This window comes from Rhea americana, unplaced genomic scaffold (assembly GCF_003343005.1).
Source record: "Rhea americana isolate MKP2758 unplaced genomic scaffold, rheAme1 scaffold_153, whole genome shotgun sequence".
NCBI lineage: Eukaryota > Metazoa > Chordata > Aves > Rheiformes > Rheidae > Rhea > Rhea americana.
In genome coordinates, this window is record NW_028185628.1 from 1,353,205 (window position 1) to 1,370,459 (window position 17,255).

The following is a 17,255-nucleotide window of genomic DNA, read 5'->3' on the forward strand; positions in this document are numbered from 1 at the left end:
ATTTTACTGAGGTCGGTACTCTCTGAGATTGTATAGTTCTGTCYGACCAGCACCTGGAAAAGGTAGAAAAGGACACAAGTATTTTAGATGTTTCTGGCTTGACAGAACAGAGAATAGCGTTGCACGAGCAGGCAGKCATCTGCTTGCTGCTTTGCAGAAGACCCTAGGAGAGTCAAGAYGATACAAATTAAACAGGCACAGAAGGGATTATGAAATAGGATTACAGGGCAGAAACATTTTCTGCATGGAGAAGAACAAATCTGAAATGAAACTGGGACAAAAGGCAAATTAACAGAACAGCAGCAGAGACTTTTGGCCGTGCTGGAAGGACCATCTCAGTGGCTTGAAATGCAGTGTTAAAATCCTGCTCCTGTGGAGCTCAAAAGTAAAGTTTTCCTTGACTTCAGGGCTTCCTCTCAGATCCAGGTCTAGCTAGAAGCAAAGCTGACTTGGTGTTAGTCATCCTCAAGCCAGAGAAACTGAATCGCATGTAATTTTTATCAGGCTGGACACAACCACAGCCAGYGAGACTGCGCCGTGCTTGTGCTCACACACAAAAGATGACAGGATCCGAACCTGTGTAACTGCACACCATGCTTCTCTAGCCCCCTCCATGGTGAAAGAGGCACCCACTGAAATTCAGTAGCACTATGTCTCTGATATCAAGATGAATCTGGCCTTTAGCACTTGATCAAGACTATGGCTATACTGGCATTATAAACAGTCAGTGCTGGCTGGTGAAATTCTTTTATCTGTCTGATTTATTTTCAGACATTTGGCTGACAATATAATGGCAGGGAAGCAAATACAGCTGCCCTTTTTTAACAGAAAAGCTGTTTGCTCATCGTGCTGTCTGAACTGAAGGCTGTCGCAATTATTATGAAACTATTGTRTTCTTTGACTTGCTTAAAACAGAGAAGTTCCTCACGTAACCTTCAGGACAGTTGGCCAATCTGATTAAAAATGCTCATACTCATATGATAGATTATGGGAGGGTTAGGAAAGAAACCATGGTGGCAGGCTGACAGCTCACAGAGTGGCAGTAAGTACTCTGCTAATAAGCCATGAATTAACCCACTGATTAAGAAGAGTGGTGAGTGAGAAGAAGAGTGAGAATTTCAGAGTACCGTTTATTCTGCACTATCATCCCAATAGCTGCAAAATGTAGATCACTTGCAGATATAGTGGTGAAATTCCAGTACTCTCCAGTTGTTTTGCCTCCACAAAATGCAAGTGATGATTCCTCCCTTCATGAAATAGCAACTACAGCAACAAAACTTCACAGTAAAACCTGCAATGGTTAATAATACAAAGCTGTTATAGAATGAATATGCAGCCAAAAAAAGATACAGCTAATACAGAAAAAGCCAATGTAAATGGTACATTGTGTAGGAAAGCCTCTACTTCTCAGGGGAAGGTACATTGAAAACTGATGCCAAATTTCTCATCTTGATTCAAATAAAATGTCTCAACAAACAAGTTTGTGCAAGAGAAGGAGTTTCCACATAGTGATGCCCTTTTTCTATCAGAAGGCTTCTGTATTTCTGCAAATGGTAGAAATCAGGCAATATCACTCAGCTATTGCTCCAGGACAAAGATCAAATTTGTCTTCCTCTGAATGCTAAACAACTGTGCTTCATCGTCGGGAAGCTGCCACTTTAAGGCTTTTCTTAAGCAAGGATGCTTCTAATGTATTTGAAATGATATGAAAAAAAAATACATGCTCTCCCTCTCACCTACAGAAACCAGAACAAAACAACTCCTCCAAAACAGAAACCAAAAACAAAACCAAAACACCTTGTAGTCCTGCTGCATGTCACAGACTGTCATCCTTGTATTAGTCTTTTGGGTAGCACTTTTAAGGAGCTGGAAAAGTATATAAACTAGCTTGATAGCCGCYGAGTAGTTTTCATTTTGGAATTTGATCTTTCTTATCGCTAGCTAGCTTTCTTTTGTTCATTTGTTCTCCTCTCCAGGAAGATATGCAAACACTGGAAAAGAGCACTAAAGTCCTTACGTATGTATACTGACCCTTCTTTGTCCTCAAGGCATCTAAATAGTTGTAATAAAAGTCGGCAGCATGTATAAAAGATTAGATACCATTATAGTTTTTGAGAAAAGTACAAACGCTGAAAGCATTGGCCTGAAGCCCTGAAACAATACCACTGCCGTGCTTCCACTGGCCTCCAGGCATCTCACTGGAAATGACATTTGTGCTTCCAGAGCAACCACGTAATACTCAAAGGAAAGAAKCAGTTTCACCGTTACATGCAAATACCATTTCAGCGCATCTACAGGAGGATTGAGGAGCATTGTGGTGATAGCTGCAGCCACAGTCATCATGAGGGACAACCTGTGTGACACAGCTGCCTGTTACTCCTAGTGTTGGTAGCTGGTGTGGCTTTCCATCACTGCAGCTTCATTCACCAGGAAGACATGTTTGAAGAATGATCTCATTTAAATTGATTGAGCTATTCATAAAACAAATGTCTTGTTGGGTTTTAGTTTAGGAGCTAAGTCAATTTGTATATTAAGGACCAATGTTGATTACATAATGCCATTTCAAGAGACAGCATTCTGCTAACRTCATAGTGTTTGTACCCATTGAGATCAAACCTTCTTGGAGCGAAAATGCCAATTCTCATTTGATTTTTGAATGCTAGTCTTTGAAATTGGATCCCTGTATTTGCACAGTGTAAGTGCTTGTGATTTCCTTCCCTTTGCTATTGCATAACCGTGAGCAGACACAGATCTCCTTCGATGGTCACTTKAGAGAAGCAATGCCATAGAGAATCTAAGAGTATAAAGGAAATTACTGACAAAATAAGACAAGGGTGGAGCTTGCTGATGACTGCGAAAATCAAGTTATACACTAAGTAGAGGCTAGACTTAATTTCCTGGCACAGTCATATGATACAGTCACTGATTTTTTTTCACTCTGCTGCATGGCTCCAGTGACCACAACTACAGACATATCGTAGTTTGTTTGTCCACCTTCACAAGATAAAGAGTCATGGTAGGAGGCACGAACCTCTTCATGTCCTACCACATGTAGTGACACTGCTGAGTATGCACCTGGTCCCCAACATGCCTCTCTTCAGAGTAATGTAGCATCACCCTATGGATTGCTCTCTGTTTTACAAGAAAGCCAGTCCAGTCTCCCCTTTCCCATCCCTACTGCGATAAAGCACATGTGAATTTGGAGATTTGCCCTTTTTCAGGGATATCATTGTATCAGAAAAAACAAGGTTTGGTATGAAACTGAAGGGAGGATACTTAAGCACATGGAAATATCAGTATTGCAGATTAGGGGCTCTCATATAGGCTGTYTGTTGGTTTTTGAAAACTATTCTACCTGCACCACGCTATCTTGCTGAGCAAAGCTGGCATGGCCACAAGAGCAATGGTGGTGGCTCCTGCAGGAGAGAGAGCTCAGGTGGCAGCTCCCAGTTACAGTGACTCTTCAGTGTTGTAAYAGAAAAACTGGAAGAAAGTGTGTGCGAGAGCTCGAAAGAAGGGGCCTCTTCATCAGGCTGCTCCTGAGTGCCCGCAAATCAGTCTGGTCCCGTGATTTTTGCCTTTCATCTCGTGCCTCCTCAAGAGAGTTGTTCCTAGGTTCCCATGCAGTGCTAAGAAGGTGCTATGTAGATCAAGAGCGAGCTTGTGAATATGCTTTTCTCTTAATTGCTAGTGTCCTCGGGCCTTCAAATGATCTGTATGATCTCAAGTAACAAAAGGAAGTGGTTTTGGCTGTCTATATTAATGAAAAGAAAAACCTACTGGAAATCTTAAGTAGTGCTTTATCATTAAGAAGGGYTATTCTGGGAATGAGAATGCTAAAGGAAGGACAAATAGACTAGTACAGAGTATAACAAATGATGGTAATAATAAAACAAATGCAAAAAGTTCAGGAGCAAAATCCCAGGTATTTTGACTCCAGCCCTTTAAGGTCTTTAAACTGGAGCAGGATTAAATCTATTTTTCACTCCAGACTATATGCCTAAGTGGGAGAGTTTTTGAGGYACAATATGTATGGTAGTGAAAGTTTTTTTATGACAGTGTTGAACCCCAGATGTTGCTGACTGGCCTTTGGAGGAGAATGGCCCCTTCCCCTGCTCGAATGCGAACAGGCGTCRTGCGTGACGCAGGGAGCCAGCCAGYGGCCCAGCTSCAGGGGTCCCCAGGGWGGCCTGCGAGGTGAYGCTGTAATTCCYACCCCAACGGGGAGGGAGCAGCGGGTACCTCTGTCCCTGAGTTCCCCCCTCAAGGGACAAGGTGACTCACTTATGACAAAAGAAAATATGAACTCTTGCTGAGGCTGACACTTGGCAACTCATTTTTCCTTCAGGTTTAAGCTTGGGAGACACCTTGTGCACCGATGGACAGAGGAGAAGCTGTAACCTCCATAAATGTCACAGCACACTTCGGGGCTCCCAACTTTTGCCTAACACCTTTGTATTTCTGCAGGCAGATGAAGGGAAAATGATAATTCCTATCAAATGAGTTCATTTTCCTATTTCTTCACATGAATTTCTTACTCTTGGAAACTCACTTAAAAATAGAGAAAGAAAGAGCATGCTGGCGAAGAGAAAATACAGAGTTTTTCTCACAACAAATACTACAGATTTTATGCTACAAATAGGGAAAAATATCCCCTGTGTCTCTTCTAGAAAGCTACTGAAGAGACTGCTCCTTTCTGATATTTGGTTTCTGTGCCTTTTGTGGTGCTAACTCTTCAGCRATGGACATGTTTGAAATTTTCATGTTTTACTTTTAATTGTTTTTTAATCGTATTTTCATATATTTTGCATGCCATGAAAACTGTCACCTGTAGATAAGAATCACACAGAGTCTTTTAGTGCATAACTAGTAAATTCTGCATCTGTGCAACTGGGACATCATGCACATGCATGTGCATGTACAACACCGTCAGTGCAAACAAACAGCCGGTGGGGACYGCCCAGTCCACCTTCCCCAAATCTCATTATTCCAATTCCAGACGAAAGTCAATAAAATCACTCTGGGTCTCTGGTTTGGTAATCACATAATAGCTTGCTACTGGGCACTGTGCACTACATTTCCTCTTACTGCCTCCGTCCTTGCCCTTGGCCCCCACTCTTATACATCCAAGCTCTTTCCGCCAGCAGGTTGAACCTGGAGCGCCTTGTCCCTGCCATGACGCAGAGCGAATGAACCCCAAGCTGCTGGCAGGGATTTAATGCCCACTGACAGAGTACAGAAAGGGGAGCACACTGTCACTCTGCTACAGAAATGAGAGAAATATACAGATAACAAGATTGCACGTATTTTCATGTCAGGCTGTCCGAAACAGCAGTGAGGATTCAAAACTGTTTGAGTGAAAGATTTCCAAATGAACATCCATCAGTTACCAATAAAAAAGAGGCAAAATTTCTGGAAATGTTTTCTCTTGAAGAAAGAAAATGCAGTCTGGGACCAGAGCCTTCCCATTTACAACATCATCAGGTACTCTGGGGAAAATGATTAGTAGTGACTTTTAAATATRTTTTTCCTTTTCCTGGCTTTTTTCCCACTCAGGAGTTATTTGTGGTTCTACTAGAACTTCATGTCTGTTCAGTCTGCAAGCAAAGATCTCTACCATATGTGTATCCATCCATTTTCTTGCCCCATTTTTGGTCCTTTGTGGGTGAGAGAACGAATAGGTCCCAGTCTTTCTAGCAGATGTGTGGTTTTTAAATAGCCTCTTCTGTGAAAGTGGAGATTTCCCTCTGAAATCTCCCTTTCTCAAAGGCTTTCTTCTGTGGGGCCAGTGCCTCTCTGAATGCTACAGAAGAACTGAGATGGATTACTTCACATCATCCAGGAATAAACCGCAGCTCCGTCACTGTCTTATTCATATTTGATAGCATGAATTGCTAGCAGGCTTGWATTTGCATATTAGATTAATTAGATGCTGTCTTCCTGGCATTGCCTGAAAAACTTTATAATGTGTCAAATTAAAATCTACACGGATTTCTTTCACACTCAAGATTTTTTTGCAATGTATATTTAATTTTCATTTTACTGGAAATTAATTAACACTGAGTACAGAACAGGCAGGTGACAAATGAGTTGCCACATTAGAAGGCAGGCTGGCAAGCAATGCGAAACACACATTCCTAACGCAAGAACACCAGTTCCTCGGGTTACAAGTTGCACGCACCGTAGTTAGATGTCAAGATACAAGCAAAACCCCACCGTTTAGAGCACAAGAAGTGGGGGCACCGGCCCAGGTTAGCCCGCTGGCCCCAAGATGGCTTGGCTCACCCGTGTGTATTCCAGATTTAGCTGTCACTGACTGTGGCAGTGCCGTTACACAAAGCCGGACCCTCACCGTCATCCCACTGACAGTGTTGCCGTGCAAAGAGGAATGAAGCCAGAGATAAAGTATGCGAGGGAGTTTTACACCATAGCAGATAAGATCGGTATTTACCCTCTTTGCAGGGAGGGAGAAGCCTTGGATTGCAGTCCCAGTGCCAGAGACAGGTCCTGTACTGGGAGATGCATGGATGCCAAACACCACCCYGGAGTCAGCGACCGCCCTCCTTTTTGGGGCACCGGTGTTGTCCCGTGTGGTCTCTCTCTCTCTCTTTAACCCTATGGTTATCGAGTTTCTCCACCCCTCCTGCCACAGATAGTGCATGGCCACGGCCCGYGTAACCCGAGGCCAGGTGGGATGGATTCGAGCTGCCCCGAGGGGTGCCGGACTCCCCCGGGGGGCTGTCCGGAGGCGCCGGCACCCCTTACTCTGGCTCCCTCATCTGCAGCGATCTCTGTCTTTCCAAAAGCCAGAGCAGCTGTCTGAGCCATCTGAGCTGGCAGCGTGAAGGAAATATGGGCATTAATGAAACACCTGCTGGATTATTATACTCAGAGAAAAAGAACTGAACATTATTTTAAATTAAATTGTCTTTGGAGGGCCCTTGTCTCTGGTGAACCCCTGGGCAGGAAGGGAAGGTGCCTGTCCTCATCAGCTCACCACGTCTTCATGGCACCAAGAGCACCAGATGGGGTCCCTGGGGCCAGCCCAGAGGCTGCCAGAGCCCTGCCTGCTCCCGGAAACACTCACTCGGCATCTCTCCATCATGGATAAGTTCTTAGCTATTTGCCCTGCCTCCCCGCACCCCCCCCCCCAAAAAAAAGCAAAAAGCATGGCACACATTGCAGCATTTCAAGAGAAAATACGGAATGAACCTACAGACTCTGCCAACATGACTAAATCTCTCTCCTGCCAGTGCTGCTCCTGTTTATAATTTGTACTAAATGAGTTGAAAAAAATAAAACGGGCTCTGCATTGCTGGAATTTCAGCTGCGTTTTCTGATATCCTCTCATGCGTACTGGGAGAACTGCCTCTCACTGTGTATCAAATTTTAATTGCAATCAGTACTGAAGTTAAAGCCCTGTAGAAAAATATGCTAGCAATTCCTCTCTAAGAAATTTTCAGTCTTGAAAACTATTCTTCTGCTTTTGCTCAGTTTATTCAGTTTGTTTATCTTCAAGACACTCTGCAAGTTTGATGATTGATTTATTTGGACAGTTTCTTAAAAACTGAGGTATACAGTGCCCTATTTTGCAGTTGTAATGTTGTAGTTCTGCAAGGCAGCACAAAATTACAGAAATGCACATATGAGACTTCTGTAAAAAGATATTTTTTTTAACACTCACACGTTGAATTACAATACAGAGGCTTACACTTCAGTCTCACCTCTGACTGCATCTCTGGCCTTTTCTTTTGTAATAGTGAACCCCTAGAACTATACTGCTATGCTTTATCTGTTCATACTGTATTGAAGATTATAAAAAAATAGGATGYATTTGAAACTGTCAGCAGCACAGCTTGTTATTTCTAGGCTGTGAGGACTACAAATCAGTAGGACAGGTAGTTTCCAAATGTACCTCTCTCCACACATCCTGAGATTAGCCTGAATGCTGACTTTTCAATCTGACTTTAGTTTCTGCAGCAATATTGTACTGTCAGTACAACACTGCTCTGTTGTGCCTTAGGCCTAAACTGAGAGYAGCCCTCTAATTTCCAGTCACAATACCCATGAGTGTGTCTATTTGAATGTGTTAAGATCTAATAACTGTTCACGGAAACACAGGAACTCATTTGCACATCACCACTGGGCTTTGAAAACAGAGGAAGAACTGAAAAAAGAACTACCCTCAAAATCCGTATCTTTTCCYACTGAGAGAAAGGGCAAATCTCAGAATTTAGTATGCTAAATGAAACTGCAAAATTTTAAGATTCTTACCACTCAGGTTTCACTGCCTTTTGTCCTTAAAACCAATAGAAATAATGAGGTAACAGATATATCTGAGTGACAGGGCAAAAGGAATTTAAGAAGGGGAAAGCAGAAGGATAATTAAAACTTTCTTACTTTCAGTCTCAGAAAGGAGTGGTTTCCTAGGCAAAGAATGATTGATTTATTTTATAGGATAGTAAGACCCAATTTCTGCGGTGCTATACATATTACAAGTAAAGAGTGTTACACACACAGACTAGAAACCTGTGAACCCCAAACGACATTGCTAGCTTGCTCTCGAAACCATGCATGTCATCGCAACGATCCCAGCAGGTGGCACTGCAACCCAGGGAAATCTTACTTTGGTTGGTAGGCTCCACACTTAGACTTTAACTTATACTAAAATTATAAATGACTGAAATCTGAGACTGCTTGATTTCTTGAGTTATTTTCATTGCTGCCTTTCTGCATATTTGCACAACGATAATATCCCATGGCACTGCATGAAGATAATTGGATTTTTTTTCTTACACCCTTCTTACAGACTGGAGCGTCTGCAAGCAAAGCTGTCTGTGTGTGGTGAAAAAAAGGCAAGATTTCAGACAAAAACCATACCCTAATTTGTCTTTATAACATGTTTAACTCGTATGGAGGGACAGAACAAAACACAAGCTGGCAGAGCAGAGCACAGGATGAGGTAAGTTGTCAGAGGAAATGAGTCAGTGCCCAAAGGGAGGAGAAGGGGTTCCTGAGAAACCAGGCAGTAGAAATCAAATGCTGCCTTCTGCCCAGGGGATCTTATCGAGAAGCTGAATATCATGAAATATTGGAAATCCAGTGCTGGCATACAATTTTTATATGGAGCCATTTTGAGCAATAGAAAGGGTTGTGTAGGTCTTACAGCATAAATTCCTCAGATCCTGTCTTTTTGCTGCATGTTTGCATGCTTCTCAGGACAGAGTGCTTGAGACTCCCAGATGTTATCACAATATCACATAAAATAATTGAATTGAATTAATCAAGATAACACATAACATCTAGCTAATCCTGTCTTGATTTTCAGTGGTTTTCAATCTGGAGTGGTTGAGACCAAGGTGCTTCATGGACTACTTTTAAGGGAGGTAAGGGACCAGGAAAAAMCAGTTTGTATACACTAAATGGCAGCCTAGCTATATGTAATCTTTAAAAAAAACTCATGTTCCTGGTAACGCTGAATATTCTCCTCTGCGCAGTGTGTGAGTAATGTTTTGTGCAGCTCTTAAAAATCTCTTAAAAATCTGGTCTGCGACACTGTGCTCTGTAAACAAGCCTCAGCGCTGCGATTAAGCAGCAGAGGAGAATGTCGGGATTGTGGTCAGAGGGAAGAAATTTAACTGGCAACCGCAGGCCGGCTCAAGGAGCTCTTGCAGCAGAGCCTGGAAACAGCACCCAGGCAGGCTTTTCCCCAGCTGGAGGTCATCTCCCCGCTCTCCCCGAACCAGCAGGTCCGGGCAGAGCAGCCGCCGTCAGGAACTCGCTAATCCCTGGCAAGCTTTGGGAACCCTTTCCAGAGCCCCAGCTGCACAGCCCATGTTTAATCTCTTCCACTGGGAGCTCTGGTCCCCCAAGGAAAGAGGAATTTCTCTCTTTGGGACGTAAGGCATGTTCAGCCCTCTGGCTTGGAGCCCAGCGCTTCGGCAGCAGCGGCAGAGAGGTGGAGGAAGTGCTCTGGCAGCATGAGCACAGACCCGGGCACCCTGGCACTTAACCATTTCTTCCACACAAGCATTGGCACGCTAGCAGCCTGCCGACGGCACCTCTTTTTTTTAGGTTTTGGCYTAATTGGCATGTTAGAAAGAAGCCAGAATCTTCCCACGTCAGCCTGTAATGCTGGCACAGTTCATCRGAGTTTGGCTAACAGGCAAATGGACTGGTGTCTCGACTTAAATTATTTCTTCTGATTTTTCCCCTGCGTGGGGGAGAAGGGACTTGTACACGCACTGCTCTCTGGACATGGCTCGTATTGTCATTGCAGAAATAATTGTTTTCAGGCTCGGTTTATAATTCAGCAGGGCCGGCGGGAAGGCAGCGACTGCAGTGAGCGCTGCTGAAGCAGGTCCCTGGCCAGCACGAGCAACCACAGGTCCTCAGCCGGGCCGGACCCTCCGCGGTGGAGGAGGAGGAGGAGGAGCTGCCTTCCCCCAGACCAGGGAGCAGCAGATGTGCACTCGTGCGGATACGATGTTTATAGCTCTTTGAGCGCAAAAGATCTTGTCTCACTTTTTCGCAGGGCAGGGAGCGTCTGTCTCCTCGCTCGAGGCCATTATTTTTGCCACATTTAATGACTGCACATTTATTCTTTAGATGATTACTCCACCCCCCGAAGGAGGCTGCGGTCGGCCCCAGCCTTTCGAGAGCAGCTCAGTGCAGAGCAGACGTCCCAGTCCCAGCCCCTTCGGTGACGATGATTCAGAGCAGAGGTATGAAGTGACTAATAAGCCTCCAGCTTATTAGCTGGAGGGGCACAAGGGYGGAGGAGCCATTTGCTTCCTAACAGGAAGGCCGGGCTCCTCCGYGAGGGAGTTTTCTCCCCTGGGTTTYGGAGATCAGCACGTGGCCCGAGCACCACAGGTTTCCGCTGAGGAAAAGGCCCCGGAGGTGGCTCCTCGGCTGCGGCCGCGAGCCTGGCTCTGGGACCCAGCACGAGTCCTTCCAGGGAGGAATCACGCGCTCCTTCCTCCGCTACGAGCGTCTCGTGTGACTAGGAAACTCCTGCGCCTCCGATGGCCTTTCCCGCGGGAAGGCGCTGGTAAAGCGGGAGCCGAAGGACGCCGACGGCGCCCTGGCAGGGGCTGCGTCACCGTAGGCGAGGCAGGTGGTCAGCTCACAAGAGCGGCAGAAGTCCAGATAATTTCCTTTCTCTCATCAGCAATTTGCGTGACGGAGTTTTTTTTTTTTTTTTTAATATCCTGCCACACGTGTTGAGTGAAATACTGCGGAAATACTTTTGTAATTGCTGGCATCTTGTTTTATAGTCAGTTATTGAAAATACATTAGAAGAAGCGCCATCAGAGCTCAGCGAAGACAGCATCAGTGAAGACTCTTTAAAATGCTAACAGACGGCAGAAAAAATACTAAGCAAGGCTGGCAAAAGAGCATTTTGGTGTTTTCTAACCAGTGGTGGCAGCCASCGCAGACAGAGGCACTCTCCCAGCAGCAGGCTCCAACAAGGCCCCAGGGAGCAGGCACCAAAATGACACGTGTGCCCAGCTAAGGGCTCACACTGTGGCTACTCAGCAGCTACGTGGAGGAGGCGGGTGCAAGAGCTACTTTTCCCTCTTTTCTGATCACTGCCTAGCCCTAGAGATTTTCTGAAGTTTCTATCAAAATTCTTAAATTATTCTTAAATTCTTAAGTTTAATGTCTTCTTGTGTAAATTCAGCGTAGATGTGTACAAAATAGTTGAGAGACAGATATACAAACATACATACACACATAAACGTAAACTATTTCGGCATTATTCTTATTTTTGCTTTTGGATTAGTCATAAACTACAATTTCATCTGTTCTGGGCTTCTTCAGCCCTAACTGCCAATGTATCTGGGCCTGGGTAAAAGAGTGAGAAAAAGAAAACACAAAACAAAATAGATAGAAAAAGAGACAAAATGTATCATGATATGGTGTCACATAAAATCTTGTCTTCAATATCCCAGGATGTTCCACCAGAAGTAACACCCACACAAATGAGTTCCTGCATCTTTGCAAACCAATGTAGAAAGCTTTTTTAGCTTGTTCTGTGGAACACATTTTAGCAAATTACAGCTATTTTTTCCTGACCTTTCCCCTGCAAAGTCATTTGAAGTCTCTATTAATGCCAAGAATCCCCAGACTAATTCCATCTGCAGGTTAAGTATTGTTTATTATAAAGCTGGCAAAACTCTGGCTTAGTGAAAAAAAAAGGTCAGTCCATTCCCCCCAAAGCTGCAAGTGTTGAACTCTAAATTTATGGAACACTGTCCACTGTGACAATTAGCAATTAGTGCTATATGGCACTGAAAGGAATACTGCTACTATTAARGAAATCATTGTTTCTATGGCAAATGGAGACCAAGAGAGAAAATGACMAGGAAGTACCTGAAAGTTGCAGTCTCTCACAAGGATTTTATGCTTTGCACGATAAAGCATTGACACACAAACAAATATACTCKCCTAAATTCTGCATGTTAAAAATGTAAACTGTGCTTAAAAGGCATGTATTTGTATTGATGTGATTTTCTGTTGATTTTGAGACTTTCTAGTRTACAAAGGCTTCCAAATTTATTTCTAAACACACAGTGTTTGTTCTGGCTTACCACACATGGAGCTCTGAAGAGTTTTCCTTATCTGAAGTTTCTAGCTATAAATTAATCTAAGYTTACACCTTGAAAATCAGAGGCAAATGCTAGTATCATTTTCATGAAYATGTCTTGCATCCAGCAGAGTTCCTCCACATTTATAAAGATTTGAAATTTCTAGTACATACATTTTGCTGTAATTGCATAATTCACTTCACACTTAAGAGAATAKACTTCATCTGAAAAAAGCTTTTTTAAAATAAAAACAGCAGATAAAAATGAGCTACAGGCTAGCCACTCCTACATAGTTGCAATGTTTGACATTCATTGGGGGTAACGCCTAGCTTGTTCTGCTGTACTTCCCTTTGGACTTCACTTTTGAGTCACAACTTTGTGCTATATGTATCTATACTCAATCCATGGAAATACCTGTAATTTGCTACAAGCTGTACTTATTGAAACAAATAAATGTCATAAAGCATACCTCCCTAAACTGTTTCCAAATTAATGTCAAGAACTATTTTGGGGATACCTTGGTCTCATTCTAGTTGTCTTGAATCTCGGACGACTCCCCAAACTGACAGCATAGGCTGGTTTCCCTGAGAGAAATAGGAGAAAAGAAAGAACCAAAGATGTGGGGGGTGGGAGGAACAAAGTCCTGTACAATAAAAATTACAACATTTGATTTTTTCATTGATGATCATATGTATCATCATRCATATATGATCATTTGGATTTCTTGTGAAAATGCTCCATATAGGTGTAGTGTCCTCCAACTTTTGTACGTATCATCCGTATCCAACCCTGTTAATGACAACATTCTAAAGTTTTTCTTTTTGAATTAATGCCCAGCTCAGGACTTACTGATTTACAAAAAAAAAAAAAAACAAACAAAAAAAAAAAAAAAAAACAAACCAAATCAAACCAAACTGAAACAAAGACAATTGTGAAATCAACTGTAATTTCCTCTTGGCTAGYATCAAAGGTAGGGATGTCTGTCTGCAGAAAGGAAATTTCCATTCAGCAGAGGGATGGAGTCTGGTGTAGAATCTTCCAGCCATGCTGATGAGGGCTAGATCAATGGAAAGGGCATACAATTTACATAATAAAAATGARTATTTTTATACCTTATACAAATGTATGTGTATACACACATACAGCGAGAAACTATTCTTTTTCAATGATAAAGATCTGGAACATTTTCAGTAGTACAAGGATGTTATCAAACCATCTACTTTATCAACAAATAGGATTTTTATAGCCAAAACCATCGGCTATAYATCACTTTACTGAGTAGTATGTAAATAGAAGCAGTAGAAGAATACATGAAATGTACTTGTCCATCTTAGTTACTGCTGGTGTGTTAAAACAGGGTGGGAACATATGCATCAGGTGAAAAAGTAAATCTCGTTTGGTAAAGGAAATATGAGCTGAGACTGAAGAAAGTCTTCTGCAATCATTTACGAGTCAGACACTTCAGAAGGATAGTTTCAGGAAGCTGCAATCCCCAGGGACACATGGAGACAAAATACAAATGTTTGCATGAGTGTGACAGCAGCATGGGACGATGCCAGTCTCTCAAATGTTGTGGCTCTTAAGTTGTGCCTTGTAAGTACTCTACTTTCCCACTTTCTAAACACAGAAATGCAAATTTTGGAGTGCTGCTAAGCAGGTATTAGATTTTAGCTGCTCTTAAGTCAGGGACTCAGATTAACAAACAATATTTCTCACAGGCTGTAAAATTTGATGGGCAAAACCATTTAACTATATRTTGTTCATGGAGCCATTTTACCAGTACTGACCAAAGTGCAGGACGTGCCATCCATTAGAAAGTGAAAATTTGTTTGCAGTTTGAAGAGAACAGATAGAAAAATCATGACAAGAGTTTCTGGGCCAGAAAGAAAAGAAGTAAAGAGATTAAACAAAACTTGTTTAACTGGTTCTTATACTCCTCTTCATATTTTTTAAAACTGCCACAGGAAGAAATCTAGTTATAGAAGAGATTTTGTATTCTATTTTGTAAATTTAGTGAGTGACTTACAAATCTGTGGTACTATTATGCAAGTTATAGTAATAAAATATGTATACCTGTCAAAAATTTCTACTGACCCTGCCAGAATTTTGGCATCTTTTTATTCAGAGATACTTGATATCAACCGGAGCTGTTCAGAGACTGAATGTGGTAGGGAAAAGGTAAGTCTGTTATTCTGAGTATAAATTTTAGACTCCCAATACCTTGAACTAAATGCAAATGTACCCATGAAGAGTATCTCTAAATGTCTATTAAAAGCCTCAGAATTATTTTGGAATGCTTATTTACATTACACATTATCAGAATAAATAGCTCCTGATGTTGCTACCTGTCATTACTCCTGCTGACACACACTGGACAAATCCTAGGWCTGGACTATCGATCATCTCTTGCATCTGTCTGTGTTTCTGATCACTTCGGTGCAGTACTCCACTCCACACACAGGTAAAACCTCAGCAGGTGTAAGGGAGTTTGTTGTTCATTTGTGTATGACAACCGCAGATGCTGTGAAAAAGTAAGCAGAAAATGTAACAGAAAATCAGTGTGACTTTGAAATTACACACCTGTACACTACTGAAAGCTGTAGGAAAAGCATATATTCTCCCCAAATGAGCAAACTGATGTTCAGAGTTGCAGGAGTTCAAGAGCTGACTCATGTACCAGTCAGCTGTGATCACTCCTGCTGGTGGAACAAGTACCATATTTTAATCCTCTGGTAAATGTGTACTGTCTACATCATTTACATATAAAATGAACATAAACTAGTTAAGTATAATTTTTTGTGAAAATTGCCAATAAATAATGTTTTCTTAAAGCATTAGAGATCTAGAAGAGCACTCTAATAGCAACAGCTGAGCAAACCCCCTCACCCCAAAGCAAGAATTGCTTTTAGGACTGGAGCCCAGTCACGATCCAAAACCTTACACAGGCACGCAGCGCTTGTGGGAACTGGGTTACGTGACGGAGAGGYGCTCCTCCTTCCTCCGGCTCTTGAGTGTCTAACAGCCTCCACAAAACGACACGTGCCCGTATAGCAGTGACATTTTAGGTGTCTAGTTTTGGAGGTAGATTAGGTACTTTTGGAACAAGCAGTGTGTATTTAGATGGCAAATTGCATAGCCGAATGGGGTTTCTGAGAGCTGTTTCAAGCCGCCTGTATATACCTAGCTTGTTAACAGGAGAGCTTAAGGCTGACCATGTGCTTCTGGATCAGCCGAACCCTCAGGACTCTGCAGGATACAGACTCAGATGACCAAGTGTTTCATGTACTACTGCCTTGTTACTATGTAACTCCGTAATTTCAATTACTGGCAGCTTCAGCTGCTGTCATTAGGCACGTAGCAATAAAACCAATGAAGCACAGTTAAGTGCCTCCTGAAGCAGTGTGTCAGCAGGGAGGATCCTCTGCCCACAGCCTAGGAATGCAGTCCTATCTGTTAGACCTGCCAGAGTGACCCCGGAAAAAATAACATGCAAAAGACTGGTGTAAAAGTCATGCATTAAAYATCCCTCACCTGTACTTCCTCCACWGCATCTTGCCTACATGCACGTCCTCATAGACCAGTCCTATGYAATTGCTTCTCRTATYGTGGCCTGCAATACAGAGCTTAGTTAAGGGCTGGGTACTCAAAATTGTAGGCACTCRACCCTTAGAGTAGAACGCAAAATTCATAGATGTCGTGGGCTTAATCACCTGAAAGGCTAGCTTAAAAATCTGCCCAGAGGTAGTCGAAAGGCATGTTAGGCAAGGCTTCAGGCAAACGAAGAGTCCGAACTTTCCCTCCCCGATGGGGGTTAAAGCCATCCCCAAGGCAGACTCTAGGGACTCACCTCGGCCCACTTGAACCCCCTCTCCCTGAAGGTTCATTTCATATTATTAGTTACATCATTCTTGCTACAATGTCTTATTATTTTTCTAATGTTCTATCATTTTCGAGGAAAAGCCTCTTTTGCATTATATGCAATTTTAGGGTTTTGGGACCGCAAGGGTTACATGTCAAGAGCAGGTACCTGGAGCTACTGCTGGGCTGCGCCCAGAGGCAGCGGACAGCCCTGGAGGGGAGGGATGTCCAGAGGGGAGCTGGGACCGGCTCAGGCGATCCCAGAGGGGAGCTGGGAACGGCTCAGGCGATCCCAGAGGGGAGCTGGGAACGGCTCAGGCGTCGCCTGCGGATCAGAGGCCCAGCCGAACGCCTTCGCGGAGGAACAGGGAAAGGCCGAAGGACTGGCTTTCGTGAGAAACTTTCCTTCGGTACTTGCACTTGCGACTTGTCTAGGGAAGCGCCTGCATTTTCCCTCAAACCCTGCGGGAGCCAACCTGATTTTGGAGCAGATGTGCTGCTTTTAGAGGCGTTTCGCTGCCTCGACGGGGCGAAGCGCAGAGGACGCGGCAGCCGCCCCGGGGGAAGGGGCGTCGCTCGGGCACCGGCCCGACCCAGGGCGAGCCCTGCGGCCCGGCCCGGCGCGGCGGGAGCGCCGCCCGCCGCCGCAGGAAGAGGAGGGACGGGACGGGGCGGGCCGCAGCGCAGAGACCGCTCGGCGGGGCAGGGCGGTGCCCCCGCTGCTGCGCGCGGAGCCGCGGCCAGGCAGCCCCTGAGGCGGCGCCGCGCCATGTCTCAGCGCGCCCGGGGGGCGCCGCCGCCCCC

The 17,255-nt window shown here is 43.9% G+C and overlaps 1 long non-coding RNA gene across 1 annotated transcript; it reads right to left on the reverse strand.

The window, feature by feature from the left end:
• Positions 1 to 8,697: 8,697 nt before the first annotated feature.
• Positions 8,698 to 17,100, reverse strand: LOC146598784 (uncharacterized). The gene is made up of 4 exons (XR_014895204.1): positions 16,928 to 17,100; positions 16,125 to 16,203; positions 14,939 to 15,114; positions 8,698 to 13,177 (listed from the first exon to the last, which is right to left on the reverse strand). It is a non-coding gene; the product is annotated as an uncharacterized LOC146598784 (long non-coding RNA).
• Between the last annotated feature and the right edge of the window lie 155 nt (positions 17,101 to 17,255).